The sequence below is a fragment of the Callorhinchus milii genome, unplaced genomic scaffold, assembly GCF_018977255.1.
Source record: "Callorhinchus milii isolate IMCB2004 unplaced genomic scaffold, IMCB_Cmil_1.0 Scaffold11, whole genome shotgun sequence".
In the NCBI taxonomy this organism is placed as follows: domain Eukaryota; kingdom Metazoa; phylum Chordata; class Chondrichthyes; order Chimaeriformes; family Callorhinchidae; genus Callorhinchus; species Callorhinchus milii.
Genome location: NW_024704752.1, coordinates 14,470,386 through 14,496,573, shown reverse-complemented (window position 1 = coordinate 14,496,573; position 26,188 = coordinate 14,470,386). Strand labels below are relative to the sequence as shown.

The 26,188-nt window shown below is 39.3% G+C and overlaps 1 protein-coding gene and 1 long non-coding RNA gene across 5 annotated transcripts in view; one reads left to right on the top strand and one right to left on the bottom strand.

The window, feature by feature from the left end:
* Positions 1 to 1,073: 1,073 nt before the first annotated feature.
* LOC103174817 lies at positions 1,074 to 6,819 on the bottom strand. The gene is made up of 3 exons (XR_006085399.1): positions 6,738 to 6,819; positions 2,705 to 2,731; positions 1,074 to 1,149 (listed from the first exon to the last, which is right to left on the bottom strand). It is a non-coding gene; the product is annotated as an uncharacterized LOC103174817 (long non-coding RNA).
* Positions 6,820 to 7,649: 830 nt separating this feature from the next.
* The window catches only part of stag1a (stromal antigen 1a), a 61,913-nt gene continuing 43,374 nt past the window's right edge, over positions 7,650 to 26,188 (top strand). The window contains exons 1-2 of one of the 4 annotated variants that reach the window (XM_042339100.1): positions 9,405 to 9,509; positions 9,872 to 9,918. The gene's annotated coding sequence lies outside the window, so the exon portion shown is untranslated. Of the gene's footprint in view, positions 7,835 to 9,404; positions 9,510 to 9,539; positions 9,919 to 26,188 lie in introns of those variants that run through there. The other 3 variants (XM_042339099.1, XM_042339098.1, XM_007887367.2) reach the window with 3 other exon arrangements.

Here is a 26,188-nt window from a genome sequence, read left to right as displayed (position 1 = left end):
AAAAAGACCTTTTAGCAACGAGTCATCTTCACAGCTTTCAAAAGCAAAATCCTACATTAACGTTTCTGATGTCACTATTTTCAAAATATATTTTGAAAAAACTAACACGGAAAAATACAAGGATCTGATAAGAATAATCGCACATAAAAGAACATTCTGTTTGAGAAATCTTCATTTAGATATTATCTTCTGTTTCAAACAATCCTGGTCACATGCTGAGATCATTTCTTTTTGAATGAACGCCCCAAATCTTCTATTTGAGTGAGGTTAAATACAAATAGCAACAGTCACATTGAATTTGAACTTTGCAGTCATTTTTTTCTAACTTGATTGACCTTCCTGAACTCTGACGAACACAGGAAGCAGATGTTCAGAATAAACAGATTAAATGCATCTGGCTCAGGCTAAATGCTGCTGTAACTGGAGGAGAATCAAGAAATGGCTTACTCCATTCAATATTATACCTAAATATCGCAACATTTTAAAGAAATGACATTTTAAAGAAAGCTGTTTCTTGCTGCATAAAGAAAGCTATATGGAATGGTGCTATATGGAATGTTAGTATCATAGGGAATTTGGATTCATGCAATGCCATCACTCCTCACCCTCAAAAAGCTATTTAAATGTGTTGAATGTAATTTGTGTTCATAAAGCAAACTGCCTTCTAAATTCCTTCGATCTCTCTCTATTTATAAATGTTTCATAAAAATATAGATGGTGACAGACATTTGAAAATAATTAAGGTTAATTCTCTTTATTTACAAAGGAATTATGGTCTTGTTTTGTAAAATATGATTCATGACCACCAGATGGCAATCCTGTAACAAAATGATTTTCACAATAACCAGCAAATTTGTTATTGCATCAAAACTGGAAATAACCAACTGAATTCCCAATTGTGTATTCAGCATTATCAGTACCAATGAGCTTGACATAACAAGAATGTCACATCACAACATTTGTATTATGTTGGGATTCATATTTCACATAACTGATTCAGAGAAAAGCAGTGGACTAAGGTAATTGAAAAGCTTTCCAGGAATTTTGAGAATACATGTTTGCTACCTGTAGGTTGACATTTTGCAGATTTTTTTTATAGATTTCTGGCTTGTCATAATGCTTGACCACTGGTTGAGGATCAGGAAAATGCTGAAGATAAAAAGAATTGCAAATGTTGGAGCCCAAATAAAACAGAAAATCCTGCAAATGCATAAAAATAGGTTGAACATATTGTATATTATTAATAATTTTGAAGGAATTTAGATTTTTACGTTTCTAGAAACCAAAATTTCTTGAGGGGTTCCATCATATGTTCTAAATTTGCCTGTAAAGCAGGCACTGGACTTAACTGCGATTATCTGAATCCTTTTATACACGTTTGACACGATAAGGCCCTATGAAAATGCAATTGTTTCTGTATCCTTTAAAAATGCTTATAAATTATTCCACCAAATCAAATCATTCCCTAGTACAATCATTGTGTGACATTACAAACAATCAATAACAGCACCTACTTCCAAATGGTGCACTCAAGATCAAGAATTTGCCCTGTTCGGTTTGAGAATTTTTTGTTTTTTTAATTCAAAAGACAGAAGTGTGATGAGCTGTGATAAGAGAACTAATAAATGCTTTCTGCGCGCTGCTGAAGGCTTCTATGCTTTCAAAAAGAAAATCAGTGTGTATAATCTGCTGGTCTGTGTTGAACAATTTACCTTTAGGAGATTTGTTCCCCAAGAAAACAAGCTCTCAAAAGTTTATGGTTGTCTGGATCCTGAGATGTCTGAAGGTCAGAATGCAACTATGAAACAGCATTTTGGATTGCAGATGAGACAATCTGTTAGACTCATCTTGGAAATCAAAGACATAACAGTTCTTTTCAAAGTAAAATGCAGTTCTCACTGCAGCTGACTCAACTACCCTTCTGTAATTTTCATAAGGATAGGACTGTGGGAGACTTGGACAAACTGCAAAATGAGGCCAAGCCCAGACCTCGTGATCATATCAAGTTGTTTTCTTCTAATGATGCTCCATTAAAATTTGCGCTTTGTGAAAGTCTGCAAAGCTTCTGAAGCTATAAGTTGAACTAAAATAATATAAATTAATATTTTGGTAAGGGAATATTAAATATTGATTGAGACAGCTGATTGTGAGTGATGCCTTTCCCCTTCTGCTCAAGCTGCCCTTAGCAGCCAAACTTTGCCAAGAGGAACCAGCAGGCTTCAAATTAATTTCTATTATTAGGCAGTATCTGCTAGTATGATGATATGCTTTTAATTTTGCCGCAAATAAAGAAGACAATATCAGAGCTCACGCGGATGGACGGAAGAATGGACAAAGAATTAATACATTCCTCCTTGCAATATCTATTTAACCAAATGTAAATGAAAACAGAAGACAAAGATGGTAACAAAAGAGTTAAAGAGACCAGATGGCCAAAAGAACAGTGCAGAAAGATAGATAGTAGAAAGAACCAGTCCCTGAGCTTGTCACTGAGCCAGCAAGAGGAATTGGCATTTTAGAAATACGAAAGGGAATGAGATTTTATATGAAGCAGCCTGTTAATCCACAGGTGAAATATGAAGATAATCCATTTATATAGAAGTGTTATCTTTTACCATTTTCCCGTTTCTTTTTTCAAACAGAATAGAACTTTCAATTCAATTCAGACCTTGGCGAATGGAAGATCTCCGATGCAAGCCCTTACCCATAAATCTGATCCTCAATTAATGCCCTGAAGAGACAAACAAAAAGAGGATTCAAGAACAAATTGGCCAAACATCCCCAAATAAAACCTGTCATTCACTTCATTGCTGTTGTGGAACAATGCTGTGCGCAAATTAGCAGTTACATTAACTTACAAAATATAGTCACTAGACTTTACAGTATATTCGGTGAAGTGCTTTGAGACATCCTCCCTGAATGAAAGGCACTATATCAAATTTAGGGATTGTTAAGGATTATTATTTACCCGAGTGTACTGAAGAGCTGGCAAATAGCGCTAATTGTCTTATCCCACAATACACCGTATTACTTTTAAGTTGAAAATGACAGTTACTATATTTTGATTATCAATTTTCTAGGATAATTCTCTTCATCACAATCAAGCAAGTTACCCAAGCACATTTTCTTATGGATGCTTAGATGAACTAGACAACAAAATACAAATTCAGTAAGAACCATAATATATTTCCAAACCTCTGGTAAAATGAAAATAAATTGGACAGACACGAGAATTTGTTTTTATTACTACGGAGGAAACTCATACAATGGAACCGAAACAGCAGTCAGGAGAATGGGATATAGGTTCCAATTTACAGGAATTGTACCCAGCATATCTTCTGATCCCATTAGTTTTATACCTTACAAAGGATTAAATTAAAGCAGTTAGATTTTCTAGATGACACAGCAGAAGGTAAGAACATTTGAGGAAGCACTGAATAAAAGGCTCACATTTGGTCAAGCAATCAGCTCATGCCTCCCACTGTGCCCTCTGCTTGAGTCCAGATTAGTGCATACCAACAGATTGTCTGTATTTGTCGATGACAATAGTTTCACTACATCTCTGGCACTTTGCTTAATACTGACGAATCAAAGCATTACATGCCTTTATGATTTGCGTTTTGAAAAATCCACTAATTTCAATACAAACTTCTGGAGCAGTATAGCATATTCCTCCTGGGCACTCTCTTTGTTCACTGGTCTCAACATTTGCTTGAACAATTCAAACAACAATCTGTCTCCTCTACTATCAGATTTCATAGCCGTGTCATTCTCCTTCTGCTGTCTCACTCAATCCTGTGCCACCTTTGGCTTTTATTTTTCTAACATCTGAGTAGGCCATATCTTTATATAATGTACAGAACATAATATTTCTTTCCAGCATTTTACATTCCATTAGTGACTCATCTCCTGTTTCTTTGTGGATTAAAAAACAATACATTCAATGAATCAAATTTCTTTGTATGTGTTATTTTTACTGTTAAATGAAATGCTTTATCCAAAAAAAAACTTGCATTATATAGCGCCCTTCACACTGGTAGCTTCCCGGAGCTGAGCGCAAATTCAAATTAAAAATCTTACGACAAAAAAGTGAGGTATTACAAATTGAATTACCAATTCCAGTTCTGCTCTTTTAATAATTTCCTCATGTTTTCCCTCCTCTCTACCAGAGATCACTGTCTCCTGCAAACGATCTTAGACCTCCTAATTTCTGTCTCCTGCTGCTTCTCCATTTAAAATGTATTCCTATTCACTATTCTTGTTCAAAATGTACAACTTCATACTTATCTAGGTTGAATTCCAGCTATCATAGTTCTGCCTACTTATCTAATCTTTTCAAGTCCCTTTGCAATTTTCTGCTCCCTTTTTCACAATTTATGAAACCCCCTAGGTTGGTTTTATGAGCAGAGCTGGAGATACTCCTTTCCAATCTGATTTAATATATATTGTGAAAAGCTGAGATACCACTTGTCACTGCCCACGAATCAGAGAATATTCCTTTTATCCCAAATCTGAATCAATTTCCCATCCATGTCACAATATCCCTTCCAATTCAATGCTTCTTAATTTTAGCTAGCAATCTTGAAAAAGCCATATGAATTACTTTCATCAATCCTCTTTTATCTATCACCTCAGTGGTTTTGTTAAAGAATTCAGATTAGTCAGGCATGATATTCCTTTCACATAACCCCGGAATTGTGACTCTCTGATATTTTCCTAATTATCCAGATACTCAGTTGCTCCGTCCTGGATGATGAATTCTAGTAATTTGCCTAAATTGGTGTTAAATTCACAGCTCTGTCCCTTTCTCTCTTCCCATAAGCAGTTTCCACTGATTTCAGCTAAAAAAAAGGTAAAAATATTTTTTTAATGGAAATCTTTTTGAACTTCTACCTCTTGATCTAAAAAAAAATTTCAATTGTAACAATGTGAGCAGGCTGGCGAACTAAATGCTGAGATTTAGAACAGAATGGAAGATTGGCAAAAGAATATTCGTGACCGCTTTAAAGTGCAGATGCATAGACCTCAGGCAAGGAAACTGTCGGCTTTGGCTGTAATGCTCCCTGGCCCCAATCATCAAATACTCAGCCAAAATTTAGTTTAAATTGACAAATGAAGAATTGCAACCTCTCTGAATTTCATGCCCCTATTTGGTGTTAAACTTCCAGATATTTTGCCCTTATTCTTTGGAACTCCATCCTCTCTGCCTTCCAGCCTTTGAAACACACAAGATGGTCAATTTCGCCCAAAGTGTATTTAGGGTGAAATTGACTAAATCTGCACAAACTTGCCAATCCATCTTGTTGGTTTTGTTACATGACTCAGTATGTCATTCAGTTTTAATTCTCCTCTATATTTTGTAAAGTTATTTTAAGTGGATGATGATGTTATACAGATGGCCTTGGTGTCTCTACATGTGGGAAGTATAGATAAATCTGCCAGGGTTTTCCACCTAATCACAAACCAATGACCCCTAATGGAAAGTTCACATGTTGAAATCAGGTGGCAACAGGATTGATCTCTGCTTTGATCTCTCTCCCACTTCTCATCTGAAGAATGCCCTCCAAGGTGAGACTGTGAGTGGTAACTGGCATAGATGGAAGTCTGGCCCTGTATCTTCAGGAAGGGGCAAAACCAGCAAAACTTGATAAAACAGCTACGTTTCCCCCATGAGTTTTCACTTTCAACACTGAAATAACCCATTCCCCCACACAAAAAAAAACAAAACAATAATAAATTGGTCATTTTCAATCTTCGACTGTTTGTGGGGCATTGCTGTGCGCCATTGGCTGCCGCGTTTCGCCCACAAATATACGGTCAACTCACTTTACAGTGTGTTCTGTGAAGCGCTTTGGGACGTCCTCCCGACGTGAAAAGCGCTATATCAAATGCAAGGATTATTATTATTGTGTCTTTGTCGTCAAAATCTAGGCTGCCCCTCCAATAACAATTCTGGGCGGTGCGTCGCTTGGTTGGAGACGTTTAAAAAAAAACACGCACACAAGGTCTTTTCAAAACCCTCCTCTTCGACCACGCCATCGGTCGCCCCCCCTTCTCCTCCCTCTCCCCCCCCCCCACCCCACCCCGAACCCCAGCTCGGGTCTGAAATGCTGTACACTGTCCAGCGCCTCGGGGCGTTCTCCCGACCTGAAAGGCGCTGTACGGATGTAATCACGTCGTCGTCGTTTTCTGCTCGTTCAGATAAATGTTAAAAGATCTCCCCCCCCCACAGCACTGTTCAAAAAGATTGTCTTGACAATCCCACGAATAAAAAATGTCCACTCACTTCCTGGCGCGTTTGTGGGTTATTATTTGCTTAAGTGGGGTCGATTACCTCCAAAATACCCCCTCCCCCCCACCCCCGCCCCCCAAAGTCATTCCAGTTGAACCCTGCAAATCAAACTGTTCTGAAAGGCGCTAAATCCAATGTTAAGGATTATTTATGTATCTGCAATGAGTGATTTGAACATTTTTGTGCGTGTGTGTGTGCGTGTGTGTGTGTGTTTGGGGGAGTGAGTGAGTGAGTGAGAGAGAGAGACAAAGCTGAAACAACTGGAGATTTTTTTTATGCGTAAACAAATGATCCCAAAGCTTCGAGAGAGAGAGAGAGAGAAAGAGAAAGAGAGAGCTTCTCATTTGGGTCAGGAAGGAGCCATAGCGCTCCCTGCCTGTGCTGCGTTGCCTGTGTGTGTGTGTGTGTGTGTCTCCCTCCCTCTCCCTCCCCCTCACTCACTCACTCGCTGACTCGGCGGCCATGATGCCTCTCACTGGGTTCTTCCTGTTCGTGGCGTCGTTGGGGAGTGGGGTGAGGGTGATGGTGGGGGGGGAGGGTGATGGTGGGGGGGAGGGAGGGGGGTGAGGGTGAGATGGGAGTGGGGGAAGAAGAAGATGACGACGGATCTTTGACGCAGCATCGGGACAAAACACGACAGGGCGGACAGACAGAGAGAGAGAGAGGGAGAGGGAGAGAGAGAGAGAAAAACACTCGACACGACATCTCAATCCCCCCCCGTTCCAGCTTCAAAAAAAAAGGGTGTTTTTTTTTGTTAAATCTCTGGATATTAAAACGTTCGACGGTTTTTTTTCCCCTTCCAATCTTCTTCCCCCCCTCTCCGCCCCCCCTCTCCTGCCCTTTCTTTGAATTATTATCGTCGGTCAGCGCGCGGGGGCCCCGCCCCCCCCGCTCCCTCCCTCTCACTAACGGCTGTTTTTTTTCGCTCTCTCTTTCAATCAGACGCGCTTGTGTGCGTAGTCGGCGTGATGACGCACACGCGCACAGTCGATCGGCGCGCTCGCTCGCTCGCACGCACGTGTGCGTGTGTGTGTGTGTGAGTGAGGGGGGAGGGGGGGGGATCGCGCGAGCGAGCGAGCGCACGTGCGCGGAAGTGGTTGGGGTGTGGGAGGGGGGAAATCACGCAACGTAGCGCAGACCTGAGGGAAGAAAGAGGAGAGGAAAAACCGGCGGCGGCGGCGGCGTGATGGCGGGGGCGAGAGCGCGCACGCCGCGGCGGCGGCGGCGGCCGGGGAGCAGGCACGCGCCCTAGGCCGGGCCGGCGAGCGCGCGAGCGCCCCCCCCCCGCGCGCGCAACCCGCGCGCGCCCGCGCCGGCGAGGCGGGCGGCGGCCGCCAGAGGGCGATGTTTGTCTGGATTTGCATTGCGCCATTCGATTGTGGAAAATACCACCAGATGGCGGCTGAGGATTGTTCGTCCTGTGAGAAGACGGCGGCGTTATAACTATTCCCATTTTTTTTTAATTTAATCAATTTTAAAACTCGATATTTCCTCGCGCGCTCGAGCGGCGAGCGGCGGACGGCTCCGACATGGGCGGCAACGGTCGGTATTTTCGAACTTTTACCTCTTCTTTTTTAAAGTGGAAAAAAAAAGGCGACCGAAGTGTGGATCTAAGATGGAGGACGGGACTCGGATCGTGTGTGTTGTTGGGGGGGGGGCGGGGGGGGGGGAGGGAGGGAGGGAAGGAGGAGGAGGAGGAGTGGGGGGGAGGGGAGGTTGAGGGGTGGTGGTGGTGGTGATGGGGGGGGGGAGGGGAGTGGAGCGGGAAATGTGGCTTCGGTTCGAGTTCGCATCTTCAAAAATAATTCCCCCCCACACCAGCACCAACCCCCCCCCCCCTCCTCCCCCCCTCGTGTTTGTTTATTATGCTATTTTTTAAAAAAAAAGGAAAAAAAAACTATTTCCCGTACAATTTCGGTCGCGCGAAATCTTCCTTCGGCGTCGGTTCGCTTCGATCCGCTTCGAGCCGAGCGAGCGCGGGCGCGCGGGCGACCGTTTGGCCCCTTTCGTTGGGGGGGGAAAAAAAAGGGTCTATTTTTTTTTAACAAAAATATATTTATTTATTTATTTATTTATTGGTCGTCGTCGTCGTCGTTGTTATCATTAAAAAAAAGGGGGGGGAAGGAGGACGTGCGAGAGTGTGCGGTTCAAAAAAAATAATCAAATCATCGCCGAGCGGACGGAGCGGCGGCGGCGGCGGCGGTACCGGCACCACCGGGGCGGACGTCTCCCCCCGTCTGGTGCGCGGGGAAGGGAGGGCTCTCCCCCCCCACACACACACACACACACACACACGTACAAAGGCTCAGTTAGCCCGGGCAGGAGGCTCGGCCCCGCTCAGCCCGGCCCGGGGGTAGGGAGAGTGCATCTTCCTCTCCCCACCCTCTCTTTTTTAGTTTCATGCTGTCTTGTGTGGGGGGGGAGTGGTGGGTGTTGTGTGTGTGTCTCTGTGTGTGTGGTGGGGGGGGAGTGGTGGGTGTTGTGTGTGTGTCTGTGTGTGTGGTGGGGGGGGGAGTTAGGGTGTTGTGTGTGTGTCTGTGTGTGGGGGTGGGGCGGGGGGAGTGGTGGGTGTTGTGTGTGTGTCTGTGTGTGTGGTGGGGGGGGGGGGGTGGTGGTGTGTGTGTGTCTGTGTGTGTGGTGGTGGGGGGGGGGGTGGTGTGTGTGTGTCTCTGTGTGTGTGAGGGGGGGTGTGTGTGTGTGTCTCTGTGTGTGTGGGGGGGGAGTGGTGGTGTGTGTGTGTCTCTGTGTGTGTGGGGGGGGAGTGGTGGGTGTGTGTGCGTCTCTGTGTGTGTGGGAGGGGGGGTGTTGTGTGTGTGTGGTGGGGGGGGGAGTGGTGGGTGTTGTGTGTGTGTGTGGTGGGGGGGGGAGTGGTGGGTGTTGTGTGTGTCTCTCTCTGTGTGGGAGGGGGGAGTGGTGGGTGTTGTGTGTGTGTGTCTCTCTCTGTGTGTGGGAGGAGGAGGAGGGGGGGAGTGGTGTGTGTTGTGTGTCTCTCTCTGTGTGTGTGGGAGGGGGGGGGGTGTTGTGTGTGTGTGGTGGGGGGGGGAGTGGTGGGTGTTGTGTGTGTCTCTCTCTGTGTGTGGGAGGGGGGGGGAGTGGTGGGTGTTGTGTGTGTGGGAGGGGGGGGGGGAGTGGTGGGTGTTGTTTTTAAGCCCAGTGCTTTTTGGAAGTCATGGAGGAACACTCACCGATGTTGGATGTATTTGCCGAACCAAGAAAAGTAAAAGAAAAGTTTAATTTTTGAAAAGGGGGGGGAAGGATGGGGTGTAAATGGTTCCAAGCTTTCAGTGTATGATCTCATGTTTTTTTTTGTTATTACACTGTTCTGAGAGGAGTCAGGTGACGGACACGCTGATGATGACTGTGTCCTTGGTTTTTCTCACGCAATCCATCCGCCCCAGAAGCAGCCAGTTTTTCTAAGTGCATACAAGGGGGGGGGAGAAAGGAAAATCCTTTATAAAATTCCTGTTATTTTTAAGGGGGGGGGGGGAGAGGGAGGAATGTTTTCGCCAGGGCCTGGTCTTTTTCCTGTGCAAAAAAATCTTCACTGCAAGTCTCCACTTCTTTTTCCAAAAAAACAAGCGACGTAGTGAACAAAAAATGCAGGAGATACAGATTGTTTACAAAAGGTACTACTCGCTCGATGGTTGGTGTTCAATTGAGATCTGTGTTCCCTGAACATGTCTGGGCAAAGTACAACAAATTGTCAGCCAATGAAGAATTCAGATTTTTTTTCGAATGAGTGGGCCATGTTAATTGCAACGATTATTTTGAATTACCAGATGCAGGAAAGTATTCAAAATATGCACAAGTTGCTACTTCACCTGTGTCTAGTCCATTTCTATTTATTTTTAGTGCAAAAGGTTATAATTGTGTAAAAAAAACAAATGTAAAATGAGAGCCTATGAATTTCATAAAGGATATATATGAATGTACAGTTTTACAAATGCTAATCAGCAAGAAGTCAAAGAAAACACTTAAGGAAATCTGTTATGGAGAAGGGAAAGGACTCATGTCTGATTATTCTCTTGCAACTTGTTGAGTGTTTCTGAATACAATAATCTTGGTCATAAATTGTAAATTAAAATTTGTTAAATACTTTGAGATGTTCAACCTCGGATGCCCTTTATGAACACCCTTCCTTGCTGTCAATCACTGCCTATGTGAACATTGGCACAGATTTCTCTTCCCTTTCTCCAGAAACAAACTACTAATTAGGGTACTAAAAGTATCCATGAGTGAATTAAATTGGGATGTATTGCTGAAAGAATATCTATAATTGGACAAAACTGGAATCAGATTTGGATGTTTTATTGTTTATTCCAATAACTGGAGATCAAGCTTTTGAGTGTCATGTTATGAATGGGAAGAAGGTATTGCGATGATGGGTAAATTGGTAGAAGTCATCAGCTGATTTGTGAAAGCCCTCTTGAGATGTGTGAATTAATTTTGCAGGACTTCAGTAGACTTTGGGTCTAACTGCTTAAAAATTGGGCTTCCCTAAATTTTGTTTGTGGGGAGAATAAAAACTGCAATTGTGGAGTAGAAATATTATTTGGAAAACCAGAATGTTTTATATTTGGAGGTTTAACTTGAGTAACCTATTTATCCAAAACATTGGGTAATGCAGTAGGAAAGCAAGTTCTGTTTGTACCAACATTTAACTTATCCCCAAACTTGTTGTGTTCTCAGGAACCCACTGTTAATATTAATACACTTGTCCTTGTTCTGGTTACTTTTAATGGTTAGTTTTGTGCTTTCCAATGTATCAAAACCCCATGTAACCACAGGTATGCTATTTATTGTGGCCCATTTAAAAACAACCGGAGGCAGAGGCAAGATTTGTTGTCTAAAACTGCTGGACCCCTAGGAAATAATGTCCAATACCAACCAACTTCACTTTGAAAATACAGTATTCCATTATATTGGAGGTATTAGTCACTTGTTTCTCCAGTGATCGTGGCCTTTGCAGAATTGACTGGAGCTAAAAATATTACTTCACCAGGAGAAGGCCATGCATCCTGCCACGCCTGTACCACCTGTTTATTTGGTCATGACAGATCTTTTAATTTGTTTTCCTTGAATAGTATTGTCATCGCTGTTTGGAGTTAGTTACACTCTAAATAAGCAATGGAGCTATCTATTATTATTGTGACCTGTAAGGATTAGTGAATATGATGATTGGACACAGTATTTGACATCAACCATAAATTAACTAGATACCTATTCCAGGAAATTGTGTTTAAATGTGCATTGGATCAATTGGCATGTCTTCTGAACAAAGCAGGTTAAGTTCAAAATGAAATTGACTTTTTGCCTTTGGTCTACCCATCTCAGCACTGGTCATGGAAATTATTTTCTTGCGGAGAGAGTTATTGATTCTGATTAATTCATACCTATTTCCCGAACAAATACATAGATTGTGGTGAATGCTTGGTAATTCAGTATCCTTTGCCATGAAGTTGAACACATGCATGATCATTGTCAGTTTACTTGAAGCTTGTGAATCTTGCATTGGCCAGGTTGATGGTTATTTTTGGACCTCAAACCCTTCTGACTCCTGATGGTTTTGGCATAGAAAGAGTACGTTTGTAAATAAGGGAAATGGAAGTCAATTCATTATTAGATGTTGTACATTTCCACTGAAACAAATGATAAAGCTGTTCTTATTTTTTGGTATTATTGTTTATTCTAAAGTATTACATGCAGAGTTCATTGATGATTGTTCATCACAGAACTTCCTGTTTGCTCTGTGCCACCTATGGCCACCTCGGTAGTAACATTTCGGTATGATCACTGAAACGTGAATGGTGGAAGGAACTTTGTTTGATAAATGCACTTATGCATTGAGGGCACAGATTACACAATTTTATTCAAGAGGTACAAGGTTATTCGAAATGGACTGTGCCCTCTATTTAAAAAATCTGAAAAGTTGTTGTTTTTCAAAAATAATGACCTTCAATACTGTAAGTTCATCCTTCCAATCATCAGTAATTGATCTGACAACTGGAAAAGAAACATTGTTAGGATTGACCTTAACAAATATCAAAGCTACAGCGTTTTTTTTTACCAAGTTAACTAGAAAACAAACTTCAGTATAATAGGGTTGAAATTAACAATAGTTCTCTTAATTGAGACATTTGCTTTTTGCAATGGGTGACTAACAAATGAAGTTTAGCTGGCCTGATGGGAGTAGTACATGTGTTCCAACACTGGCATATGGTTTACCATATTTGGCAAGTATATGCTTTGTACAAATCACCTCCAGTAAACATCACGACTATTTATAAACTACAGGAAGTGCTTTTTATTTTATCTTTTTATTTTATGTTGACAAATCAGCAGTTTTACACTGACCAAGTGACAGTCAACTGTTCTTTTTGAAAGATTAATTTCTAGCTCTGTAACTAAAACTGTTAGTTGTATAAATTGGGTTTAGCTCTGATGTAAATTTGATAAAAATGGAAGCTTTAATTTAAAAGGTTAGTGAAAGTTATGTATGTTAGTTTTTTTACATATAATAAATTAAATATATCAACTTAGTTGATATATGTATGTTAGCAATTACTTGACTTAAAAATTCTGTGAAAGCTTCATTTTAATCTGTTTTTAAAAATCCTTAAGATTTGATAAAATGAAACCATAAGAACAACTTTTCTTGGTTGCCGTATAAGTAATGAGGTTTGATTGTGCATAGAATATACCCACTATTTGCTGGTATTGAAAACTAAAAATAATAATAATAATCCTTGTATTTGATACAGCGCTTTTCATGTTTTCTAGATGTCTCAAAGCACTTCACAGAATAGGCTCTGAAGTGAATTGACTGTATATTTGTGAGCGAAATGCGGCAGCCAATTACGTACAGCAGTATCCCACAAACAGTCGTGGATTGAAAATGACCAATTTATTATTTTTTTTGAGGGATATATAAGTGCTGTTTTAACGTTTTTTTTCTATTTGAACTTTTGTCTGTGAAATTCCTTCTTCATTTTCTTGATTTGAAAGCAGTTGCTGGTATAAATTGTTTACTTTAACACACTGACTTATCTATGAGGCCAGGAAATGTTAACTGCGGCATTCCACTTGATGCAAAAAAGAACTTGACTGTGGCTGCAATGGGTCATTTGCTTAAAATTTGGTCAACTGTTTAAAAAAAATTATAGTCGTTAAAATTATTATCCTGTGGGTGAGGCTAAGTTAAACATGCTGATTGTAAATGTAGACAGTGCAATCATTGTCTGTATGCTTAAGTTTCTCCTGTAGTCATGCAGGTCTCACTATTTTTAGGTACTAGTCGAAGTTGATTCATATAGACACAGTAGTGTTTTTGTTCAGCATGTTACCAGTGTCATGGCTGTTTAACTCTGTATAGTGGACTGGACCAAACTGGTTATTTGATAGGTTCTGACAAAGCCAGACAGGCCGAAAATATGCCAGATGGTTCAGCTCCGTTTACATGTTAAGTGGAAATATTTGGTGTTACTGTAAAATTCTGAAGCCACAACCGTGCTGCTGTTCAGGTACTGGACTTTGTTAAATATTTCAACTATGTTTTCAACAGTTAGGATGAGTTTTTGCCCCCTTCCAAAAATACACTGATCTTTGTTCTCTTGTTTTTCAAAAAAATATATAATGGTTCTGTGAAAGATTCAAGTCCTGTTCTTCCCCTCCCCCACACCTAACAAGAGGTTTAAACGTGTGTTTGTAACAGACAGTGAATGTCCTGTTTGTGAGCCTACTGTAAGCAGCAACTAACTTAATCAAAACTAATAACATCAAAACTATTAAATGCTTAATTTCCTATTTGAATTATTTTGTGTAAATTATAACTCGTCTGTAATTGTTGATTTGTTGTTTTTGATTTGTTTTGTATTACTGTAACTGTCAATATATTGTAAATTGATATTTGATCTTTAGACTTTGATTTAAAAAAACTGAATCGAGTATACTGCATACTTTATACAGTTATAATGTGCATCAACTAAACAAACCTTTTTATTTATAGCCAGTAACGCTGGCATAGTTTCAAGTGGTTGCAGTCACTTTGAAAAAAATCAGATTGTTTTCAACTCTATTAACAGATTTAAAACCAAAACAGGCAGAGTGTTAACATAGCATAGTAGTGATTGGTTCACTTCGTAGAGCCTTGTTGCCTAAGTTTGCCTTTTGTCCAAGAATGGAGTTCAAAATATGCAGATAAATGATGTCTGCTATTATGATGGCATGATGGTGATTGTAGTCAGCAGAAGGCTCATAACAGATGGTACAGTCAATAATCGATAAGAGCTTGGAATATGGATTAAAAATTAATGCCAAGAAAATCAAAAATTTTGTTCATCCACAAAACTGTAGTGAAGACAGAAAGCCATTAGATATCTGTTGACATTCAGATTGGAAAAAGTTGGCTGGTTTCATATGTCTCAACAACAAAATCGATAAGGATGGAAATTGGGACACAAATGCTCATCAACATTCAAAACTGCTTGACCAACTGATAGCCTTATCTGACAAAATGCATCAGAATGATAAAATGCTGTGCATGGTCAGTGATTTTATATAGGTGTGAACCGCGCATGGTGCATACCACGTTTGTAGACAACTGGAAATGAGAAACAGACACTGCAGAATCTGCGTTACATTAACTGGATGAAACACATTCCGAACAATCAGATATTTAACTTGGCAGGACGGAAAGAGTGCTTCTAAATTTAGGTAACCCAAAGTAAAACTGTAGACATTATTGCTCAAGAATTACCTAAACACTTGTGAATGGATAAAGAAGAAGGCAAGCTGGCAAGAGGAAGCTGGGCATACATTAAGGACTCTGTCAAGAAAATTGATTCTTCATATTGCGAAGAATAAAACTTAATGCGAGTATCAAGGATACAATTTGCCAGTGCTTGGGTGGTGAGTGGGAGAGTAGGTAAAATGTTCATAGTTTATAAAGAATACTAGAGTTACAGGATTTTGACTTTGATTAATTATTTAATTGTAAATGTATTATTATGTAGTATTCTATTCTAAACCCCTAGCTTGGGTGTGCAACCAGCAGTGTCAAGTGCTTTGAGAAGTCTTCTGACATGAATTGTATATATTTTAATAAATTGTGTAAGTAAAAGTCACACTGTCATTAAATTACATCTTAAAATGTTCTTTACACTTTTTGAACATGTAATGGTAAAAATGAAATTCCAAAGGTGTAAACTCCATATAAAAAAATCTTGATTATGCTATGCTGGTGGGTTATATTAACATAATTTAGCTCCCTGGATTAGTGGGTAAAGGGGGCGCTTGGCACACAATAAACAATGATAACAAAGCTACTAAGTTTATGCTGGGTTAACTGATGTCATTATTTGTGGAAGCTCATTGGTTGATTTCAATATCCTTTCGCAAGGCATGAGAAAAGGCAAGATTCTTACTGCCGTTTGAGTGTTCCCTGCTAGTGAATCTACATCGGGGGTGGTCATGATTGAGCTTGGCTGTGATATGCCTGTATTTGAATAGCCTAAAAAACTCAGGAGAGGAGAATGGAGGGAAAAATTCATTTTAAATTGCAATATTAGAAACTTATCTGGTACCTTACTGGTTCTGTCAATTTTGAAGATGGGTTCACCATTCTCTTTCAGAACCTTCTTTTTTCAAATGCTGATTGACCTGCTGTTTATTTCTTGCATTTTGTGTTTGAAGTGTTCACATCATTACGTCTTTAAATTTCAGCTCATGTCGTCATCTTTTGAAAGTGGTTAATTCTGAGGTAATGTCAATGTAAAATTTGCATGTTTGATAACCGGATCGCATTTTTTNGGTCAGCCAGATGTCTTAACACAAGTGCAACTAAGAGTATCCAAACCAAACTGAGAATTCCATGCATCCCACCTGTACATGGAAATTCCAGCGATGAATTGTTGCAATGGATTGCGCACTTTCTCTCTGGAGGGACATGTACTGCTTACCTAATTCCAGACCGTATTAGGCGGAGGTTGGCAAGAGCCAAGGCTTGGAGATCCCAGGTTTTGTGTTAGGATACTGCTGGAGTCTAACCAGCTAAAACCGCATAGCTTGCTGTTTGACAGTACTGTCTGGCAAGCTTTCCTACTGCTGGTCAAACTAGTGCTTGGCTTTGTGTGACCCAAGGAGAGTCCAACCTGTTAGCTGGACCTACAAACACAAAATTGGATGTTCTGTGTTGCTGTGATGTTAATCTGCCAAAATCTGCCGGATTCATTCAAAGACACAATACTACAAGCTAGCACTGAATTGTGGAACTTAATTTTTGTGTGGTGGTCTGAGTGTGCACTGATTATGTTGATATCCATGAGAAGTCCTTTGGCCAATTAGTTTCAAGATATTATCATTTAATCCATGAAAAATATATTCAGGTTTCACTGATGTTCAACTATTTACTGTTTAAGATGCAAATTAAAAATCTGAATACAGTATTTGGTCTCAATAAAATAAAACTGCTGTTTATTGCTGTTTGATGAAATGTTGCCCATGCACATAGATCTTGTGATCTTTCAGAGTGGGTGTTCCTGTGTTGGTGCTCACAAGGCGCTATATCAAATGCAGGGATTATTATTATTTGGCCATCTCTAGTTTTCGATGTTGCCTAGCCAGCTATGCATTTCAAACTCAATTTTACTGTCCGGAAGGTGATGGGTAGTAGTGCCACATAGAATGTAAATGGGTAATTAGCGACTGTTGGGGAAGCAAACCAGAGCATTTTAAATGTTTGGCATTTCTAAATAATTAAATTGCTACAAAACCCTCATGAATCAATCTGTAAATAAAGGAAAAGCATCTGTCATTAATACTAGCTACACCTGTGAATCTGTATGCAATACTAGATCGTGACTAGTCCAAAATTGTTTCATGTGTCTGATAATAATTTAGCAGGTGTCAGTATTTCCGAGTTAACAGCACTCTCACCTTCTGGGTCAATTTGTTTTGTGAGGGGGGTGTGTGTTTTATTAATAAGAATGATAAACATTTTTGCGGTATCATCAGTTGTTCTCAATTAAGTCAAGTGTAGAAAATGTACTTAATGGAGATAAGTACACTGAAGTAAAATTTATAATTTAAATGTATTTTAGATTATGTAATTCACTTTCATAACTGTGTACCTTTCCCCATCCCCCGCTTTGTGAGTGCTGCAGAGTGAATTGCTTTGCAAGATCCTAAAACACAAAATGGGTGTTGGTTATTCCCATTCTTTCCCCCACATCCCACCCCATTATTTCTCAAAGTGGATATCATAAGCCAGATTTGATCAGACTTTTATTGGGAAAGGTTGACAATTCCACCGGATTATTATTGTGGCTGCAAAATATCATGCGGGTGGCCTCATTTGAGAAATGCTGATTTAACACCACTATTTCAGATTAAATTAAATGTGTAAATATTCCTGTGCCCAGACACATGGTCATGTGTGATTCTAAATTTGCGATTCCAACCATTATTATAACTCAGACTTTAGTGATATTTTAGTGTTATAGGATTGTTTGAAGTTTTACCACTAGCTTAATCATTATCTCCAGCCCTGTTTTTGTTTCCTGTGGCTTTAAGCGTACGTACTTGAAACGTAACCCTGTTTCGCCTACCCGCCCTGCCTCTCCTCCCCCTGCCTTGTGGGGGTACATTATCTAAGTAAATAACCTTTTTGTTAAATCATTGTAGTATAAAATACTGACCGGAATGTCGTCAATTGTAGTGATGATGCACACTCCACAAGGTGATCTTATTGTATTAAAGGCTGGTAAAATTCATATCTTCAGAAATTACTTTTTAAAAATGTTTGCAATATTTACAGCCCCAATGACATTTGTGTACAAGAGTTTGCATGTAAATGAGACTGATAGTTATTTTCCTATAATTTTGAAATTCAGTGACTAAAAAAAGAGCTAGAATTCTGTGGGGGGTTTAGGAAGTTGCCATAAAACTTCAACCGTTTAATAATGTATACACTGATATACAGCCCTATTCATCATAGATGTAATAGCCATTACAAATTCTCCCGGGAGCCTTTATGACCTCATTATCTTAGTGAGGGAATGGCCTATTATAATGTTGGCTTAGCAACGGACTTCATTACGCTGTGACACTCGTCCAACTTACTTGAATGCTATATTGCCAAAGCGATTTTTTTAATTATAGCTGTGATGAAGTTGATTCTATAGCTCATAGGCTTTCGGCCTATATAATACCAAAGCCATGAAGCATTGAATCCCATTTGTAGGTTGTGAAGATGTGGTTATAGTTGCAGGGGTTGTTTTTGGCCGGTGGAGCGTGAAGCAGCAGGAATTGTAATCAATGCCAAACATAACCTTGGATGGATGAAGCTTTTTAATTACATCGTTCCCACTTTCAGTCATGGATTTTAGTTTTTAAAAGATTGTACTAAATATTTTGTTCCTTGCTGCATCTTTTACTTTTGTAACTCGGCTGAAAATTCTGCAACAATTGTTGTGGGGGAAAAAATATTTCAGCTAACTATGTGTATGCGAAGTGGAGTATTTATTTGATAGAACTTGAGCAGATCTGATTTTAGAGTGTTAAGTACTGCATTCAGTGGGCAAGTGCACTGTGGTTTGGTACTGAGGCATGCAGGCTCCTCATCAGGTCTCAGCTGCACTTCAGTCTTCAGGAGGAGAGGCAGCAAACTATGGAAATTGATTTTTGGTGGTGTATTACTTTGTAACGTGACAGATATATTTACACATTTACGAATTAGAAAGCAAAAATATAGCTATTGTTTGCATGTACTAACAAATCTAAAGTAACATACTTATTGTAATAATCCTTGCATTTGATATAGCTCCTGATCTTTTGCTCCGTCCCTCCCCTCTTCAAGGTATATCTTAAAATGTTCCTCTTTATGCTTTCTGTCGTCTTTCCCCTCCTTGCGCCCCTCCTTCCCCCACCTCAGCTCTGGTGCCCAGCCAGAATTGTCAAGCGCTTTGTGACATTCTCCCAAAGTGAAAGTGCTTACAAATGTAGATTAGGTTGTATCACATTGTTGAAACGCCTCAAAGCGTTTCACAGATTTACTGTGCAGTATAGTGCTAGTGCTATATTTGCTGGCAAACCTGGCATTCAGTTTGCGCACTGCCATGAAGTGAATGACAAATTATATCTGGAGAAATGTGTGCCAATATATTGGGAGAACCTCCCTTCTGTTTTCGAATAGTGTCATGGGATCTTTAAAATCCACCGGAACAGGCAGACTTGGCCTCGGTTTAACATCTCATCTAAATGATTCCACTTCCAACAATACAGCACTTCCCCCATCGCTGCAATTTGAGCGTCAGACGAGACTATGAGCTCAAAGTCCTGACATGTGACGGGGGGCTTGAACCCACAACCTTCTATTTGAGAGGCGAGAGTGTTATTAACTAAGCCAAGCTGATACCTAATACTTTTAACAATTGAAGGGTTTTCTGATGGACATATCATTATGTTGTCAAAAATGTAAATGCTCAATCAGGGTTTTAGTTTTGTTTAATTGGTGTCTGTCTGTATAGTGGAAGTTAACGAAACTAAAAATCTTGGTTGTCCACGCCCAAAATTTGGCACTTGCTGGAGTTTTAAGAGTGATAAAGCTATTTGGTTGATTTTTAAAATGATTAAATGGGGGAAGGGAATTATGCAGAGGATGCTAACAGCTTCAGCTTATTTTTCTTGGCAGGTTTTTACCGGTGCACGTGCGCTTGTGGTCATAAATTGTCACATTGTTGAAACAAAACTGTTGAAAGGCCTAAGGGCTAGTTCTTCGTTTGGAGCTCATGTTACATTAAACTTGGAAGGGAAAAATAAGTCCTGGTAGATATTTGGCTTAAAATGGAGGAAATGTGCAAATGTTGGATAGCTATTGATGGTGTCAATGGGTAAATTTTATTACAAATACAAAATGCAGTAGTACATTTACTTAAAATGGTGTTGAGCATGTGAGACTTTTGTCATGAGCAGAGTTCTTTCCCGTCTTAGGTAAAGCATACACGTTACTGCAAGCTATTTTTATCGTCAATCAGGAGCTTAATTCTGGACTGCATACCGGACTGTACCATCTAATCAACTGCAATAAAACGGGTGCAAGGGTCTCTTGCTTACAAGAGCAGTTAGTTTGCAAACTCGCACGTTGCTCAGTGTTTACACAGAAATATTTCCAAATATGCCCTTTGTTCGTAGATGGTGCTGCTCGTTTGATCGGTTTACTCTCAACGTACTGGTGCAGCCTTACACTGTTTTGTGTGTCCGGAAAGCACTTAGCATGCATGACATGTATTCCAGAAGGCAGATGTTACCATGGTAACCCCCCGGTAGGTCATAGCCGGCGTGGCGTGTTCGATTGGCTGACAGCAGAAAATGGTATTCTGTAAAGGAGAGCGAGTGGGTTTGGGGTGGGAGTTTGATAGACGAGGCGATGTTTTTTTTTAAAAAAATTATAGAATGTCTATTTTGTAGGTTTTTAGAGCGAATGTTGATCTGTAACAACAGTGTGTGGCCACAAACAAGATTACGCACAGCAAATGTCGTATTTTTTCTGCTAAGCAGAAAAAGGAAAAATATTTGGACTTTATCAGGGTTGGGCGGTGCCGGGGTGTGGTGGGGGGGGGGGGGGGGGGGCCTGGTGTGGGCGGAGAGGCTTTTTCAGTGCAAATGCGATGAAGGTAGCCAAGATATCATACAATAGTCCTTGAAATTTTAGTTCAATGTTAAAAGAAAATATTATTGTTTTATAATTTAAAAATGAACTGGGTATGCTATGCAAAATACAGTCTGGTCTCATTATACTCTGGTGGTATGGGTTCATAGACCCCAGACCTTGTTTTATTGGGTCACATTATAAAATATGGCAGTGCTGCTGGGTCATCAGATCACTGCTGAAATCACTTAATAGCACTGCACATGTACGCAGAAAGCTGGTGACTATTTTGCAAGCATTTCCAATGGTTCCTGGGATCCATCCCATTGCTGCCAGGAGGCCTACTGCATCTATGCAAAATGCCAAGCAGTCAGCTCTGGAAGCTGGAATTGCATTGCATTTCAGTATATTGCTGGTCCACGGTACACCAAACTTGTAACTGGATCCACAACAGTATATTGATTGTATTGGGTAATCAAACAGCAACTACTAGTTGAATTTATATGGCACCTTTCACTTAAGGAGAGTGCTTATTTTACTGGTGTTTGCTTTTAGAGAATGTAATCCAAAATATCAACACAAAATGCAGTGTACTAGTTTCGGTATGACACAATACTGCAATCTAGCTTTTTTTTCTTTGTATTCCTTGTTTTCATTCATTAATTTTTTGGGAATACTATTGGATTGTAAAAGCAAGAGGGGAGAAATAATCATTACTTTTTTTATAAAAACTTGATAAATGCTGCGTAACATCTCAATAAATACTTTACAGCAAATTGTCTCTTGTATTTTGTCAAAATTTGTTTTGAAACAGACCCAGGCAATAATATTTTCATTGTTCAGAGAGCAGTTGTAAACTTTGCTGTCCTCATTTGAACCCCACTGAAATTATTGCATAATAATCACTCTTGGGTGCCCATTATGTCTGTCTGTATGTAAAACTACAGACATGTTGTAACTTGCCCTCAAATGTGTAATTAATTAGATGACGATATATTAAAAATATGTTGGAAAGTATTTCAGCTCTGTGCTCTTAAATTCCATTATAATATACACAGCAATATAACTATATTTAGAGTACATCTCTCTCTTCCATTCAGTGTTAAAACAGTGGTTTAGTGACAATGTTCTAAACAATTGCTTCTTGTTTTTAAATATTAACTTTTACAATGCTGTGTAACAATCTGGACTTGATGACATTGGTTCAAGCCTTGATCTCGTCATGTATGACTTCTAAACGTGTGGTAATCATGCAGAGCAATCCCAGTGCAGTGATCCCTTTGAAATGACCAGGGCGTGAGGACAGGATCACGTTTGACTGATAGCTGCTGGAGTTAAATATCCTCTTGATATTCATATGTTTGGGCACAGAAATAAAAAAAGAGACTTGAAAATGGTGCTGGAGGAGAAGCTTGCTTGCATTATTTTCTATGTAGGCTACAAAACCATATTGGTGCCAGAAATGCTTTTAAGAACTACATACTGAATGTTTTCCTTCTGCAATTTCTCTTTGTAATTTAAATGAAGTTAAACTTAGAAAAATAAAGCGAGTTGCATTAGTTATGGAACAATATTATTAAATGAAAAAATCCTGATTTAAAGTTGGTGGATGGCGAGAAAGAATAAATGAACTTGTATTTTATAAATACTATGCTCAAAAGTATTCCTCTGATCTTTCAGACTACCTCAACACTTCATTTCGGCAGTCATAAAATCCTCCAGTACTGGTTTACAAAACGCTTTCCAGGCTCCCTGATAAGTATGTTTCACATGGTTCTGGGGCCCATTGACCTTTTTATTTTGACCTCTCCATCCTAATCTAATTAATCATCTCTTTACAACACATCAGAAATCAGCAAAAATCTAGCTTCCCAACATTAACGCTTATTCTCAAGTGCCAACAAGCCTATATATAATATATAAATTTATTTGTCTTTGATGCCCTGCACATGCTACTTCCACCTTCAATTTAGAGAGCGGGTTAGCTTAGTTAATACTTTTTGTGACTGATCTTCATTGTTGATCCAGACTACGCCATAAGATGGAGTGGAACACGCCTTTTTTTTTGCTATTCTTCAGTCTTGAACAGTGAGCACCCAGGTGAAGAACTGTTGGAAGTACCACAGTGAAAGGGATCAGTTCTAGCTTGGATTTCCTGTTGAAGTGCAATACTTTAACCACTAGAGGTATTGGGCTGTTTCCAGAATTTAACTATTTCTGATGTTCAGTTGATTTTTACCCTGAGTTCCCATGTGGTGAACTTCCAATCTGAATCCTGCTGCTTCCAGTCTTAACCCTGCTGTAAATTGAGATGCAGTGAGAGAAAGCCAAGTACATCTTCACAAGAACGAATCTGAGAGATAGGTTCCCAAGATCTTAAAAAAAATAAATTGGTCTTTCATAAAATTTCAAACTATGCAAAGATTCCGATACACAGGTTTAGTTCAGCAACATTTACTTTGGCAATTTATTTTGCTGATAGTTTCAGTTGAGAAAAATGAATTTAGTCTTGTAAATTATGTAGTTGCCATGCAGTGAAAGGTGTGGATGATTTCAAATGTATTTTACAATTGCTCTGGAGTGACTAAAGTTTATTTTGAAATTTCAGTTGGATGAGGATTAATGACTTGTGTACTTTCTGTGGAAGTTATTCATGCAGACTGCTCAACCAATTGATACAGAGACTGAAAATAGCCTTAAGGAGTATAGAGTAGTTCATATGTGCAGTCTGACATAGCTGGTGGCAGGGGAGGGAGATATATATATAATACAAAGTGGGTGACTGAGTGAAATACAGCATTTTCAAATTCAGCTTCACTTGCAAGTTAAACCATTGTTATGGTTGTAAATTTTTTTAAAAACAGGTTAGGATTTACCTTATTTAAAACTTTATTTGAAAAGCTACAGTCATTACAACACGTTGCACTTATATAGCGCCCTTCGTGCCGGACGGCATCTCGGAGCACTTTGTTAGTGTATTATAATTGTGTTACATCATACTCACAGCAAAATTTTCTTTTACGTTTGCATTATCTCTGAAGCCATACCTAGCTGATTTTTTTTCTTCCTCTTCAACAGTTTAGCCCATAAGAATAAGCTGAGACCAATTGTACTGCTTCTAACATCACCTCAACTGTGATCAACAAATTCAGCAAAAATTTGTAAATTAACCTCAAACTATCATAGGTAAAAGGTACTTTTACCCACTGAGCCATCAAAAGACCAAATTTAGCACTGGCATTAAATTGTCATTTTACTGTACTACTGACAGAAAATCAAGTAAGCTTTAGTATAAAAAAACATTTTCAATAAAATGATGGTGACATGGCACTGAGCCCTTCCCCCACCCACACTATTGAGGTCCAGAAATGCATCTGCTGACATCATTGCTCTCATTTGCTAAAGCTCTCATTGTTGATTAAGATAAGTACTGGGAAGCTGCTACCAGCCTAAGTATTGTCCCCTGGCATGAGTTATTTTCTTTAGAATAGGGGTGAAAGTGGAAAATTTGTGGAGTGGTGCTTTTCCTCCAATGTCAGCATTGTGTTGTGATGGGCTGAGAAAATTGCTTTGGAACGTTTATCAAACTTGAGCTGATTTTTGTTTCCATAGCACAGTCATCGCTACCTCAGCTCGATGCAGGAGGTGGGCTATTTAGTTAATCTGCTTATTTTAAACAAATCTCAGACTAGATATGGTTATATAAAAAACAAAACAGTTGACATCCATGAAAGAACAATAGACAACACAAGTGAAAAGTACAAGTTCTTCAACATTTTATTTGAAATGTGAAATCATCAAATGTTCTTCCAAGAAGGCACAGATTGTTTCTTTCTTTAAATACAAGAAATGCAGCCACACATTTTCAAACTGTTTAAGTAAAATTTGTTTGTCATGGTTTTATCTTCTGATGCTTGTTGATGTAAAGTGTAGAAATGGCTCTTCTTCATCATTTTCTAGAATTGTTACAGCAGTTATTTACCTTGATTGTTTTTCCTTGGCCTACATATTTAACATATAAAATAAGAATGTATACTTCTTAATTAACAAAACTTTTTTTATTGACCATTATTAAAAGAAAGTACTAGTTGTATCTTCCTGTGCTTTGAGTAACTGAATGTGGGGGTTGATCTGAAGTCACTGTCTTTTGTAGTTATGAAAAATGTAGAATACGATGGATTTGTTTAATTATTGAAATAACAAAACTATTAAAAGCAAAATTCAATTTGAACTGGAAAGCAAAAGGATACAAGAAGAATTTAGCCATTGGATAAACATTGGCATTTGTATTTTCCATTATCAGACAAAGGTTATGTACAGTTGCATTCTACTACCAGAAAAGATTTACTGATGTCCCTGGACTGGATAACAATCCACATCAACTTCAGACTTTGTCTGTTCATAGTGTGTTTCATTAAATCTGCATAGGTAACAAGTATTTTATTGAAGGTTAACCATAATCTCTTATTTAGGTTCTTGATATTTATCCAAGAGCATCAATTTGTTTTCCTTCCTTTCACTTTGAGGCTGTGTGTGAAGGGTGTGGCAGTGTTCCTTGCAGGTTACATGTCAGATTTAGTGCTTAAGATTGATTGGAATTTCACTGTAGCACTGTACATGATGTTTACATGTCAATTAAAGAGTTACAGATTAGAAAATTTATATTAACCTTGGGAAGCCACAATTGTAAAGGAGGGGTGATCTCCAGCTGATGAAAATATCTGGATATTTGTAACTCATTGTTCTCTTCAGCCTCCTCCAAAACGAATAGTGCCTGGAACTTGTGTGTTGAAACACAAAAACATTGGTCCCAAGGGCCTTGCCTATCATCCAGCTTTCATCATTTCATGACTTGCTCTACAGCCTTTGGTTTGATTCTAAACATTTGTTAGTTGTTGTTATTGTAAATAAGGTCCATTATTCCATCATAACTGAGAACTACGGAGCTATGATTATATAATACAGTAAACATTTCCATTCTCTCAAACTTAATCCAACCACTTCATCTAATAAGAACAGTAGAATTAATTGGAAATGTTAAAATATATCATGTGTTGCATCATGTTGTACAATTTTCTGAAAAGGGAAAGCAGCAAGATAAGTCAATCACTTATCACATTAGGGACACTAATGCCTTGAAGGAATACAATTCCTGTGCTGCCATTTGGTTAGGTGATCCTTTTGCTTCCCCGCCACCCCAACATTTATTACAAAGCAGAGCTCATTCTGATCTGTGTGCGCTTTGTTCTCAG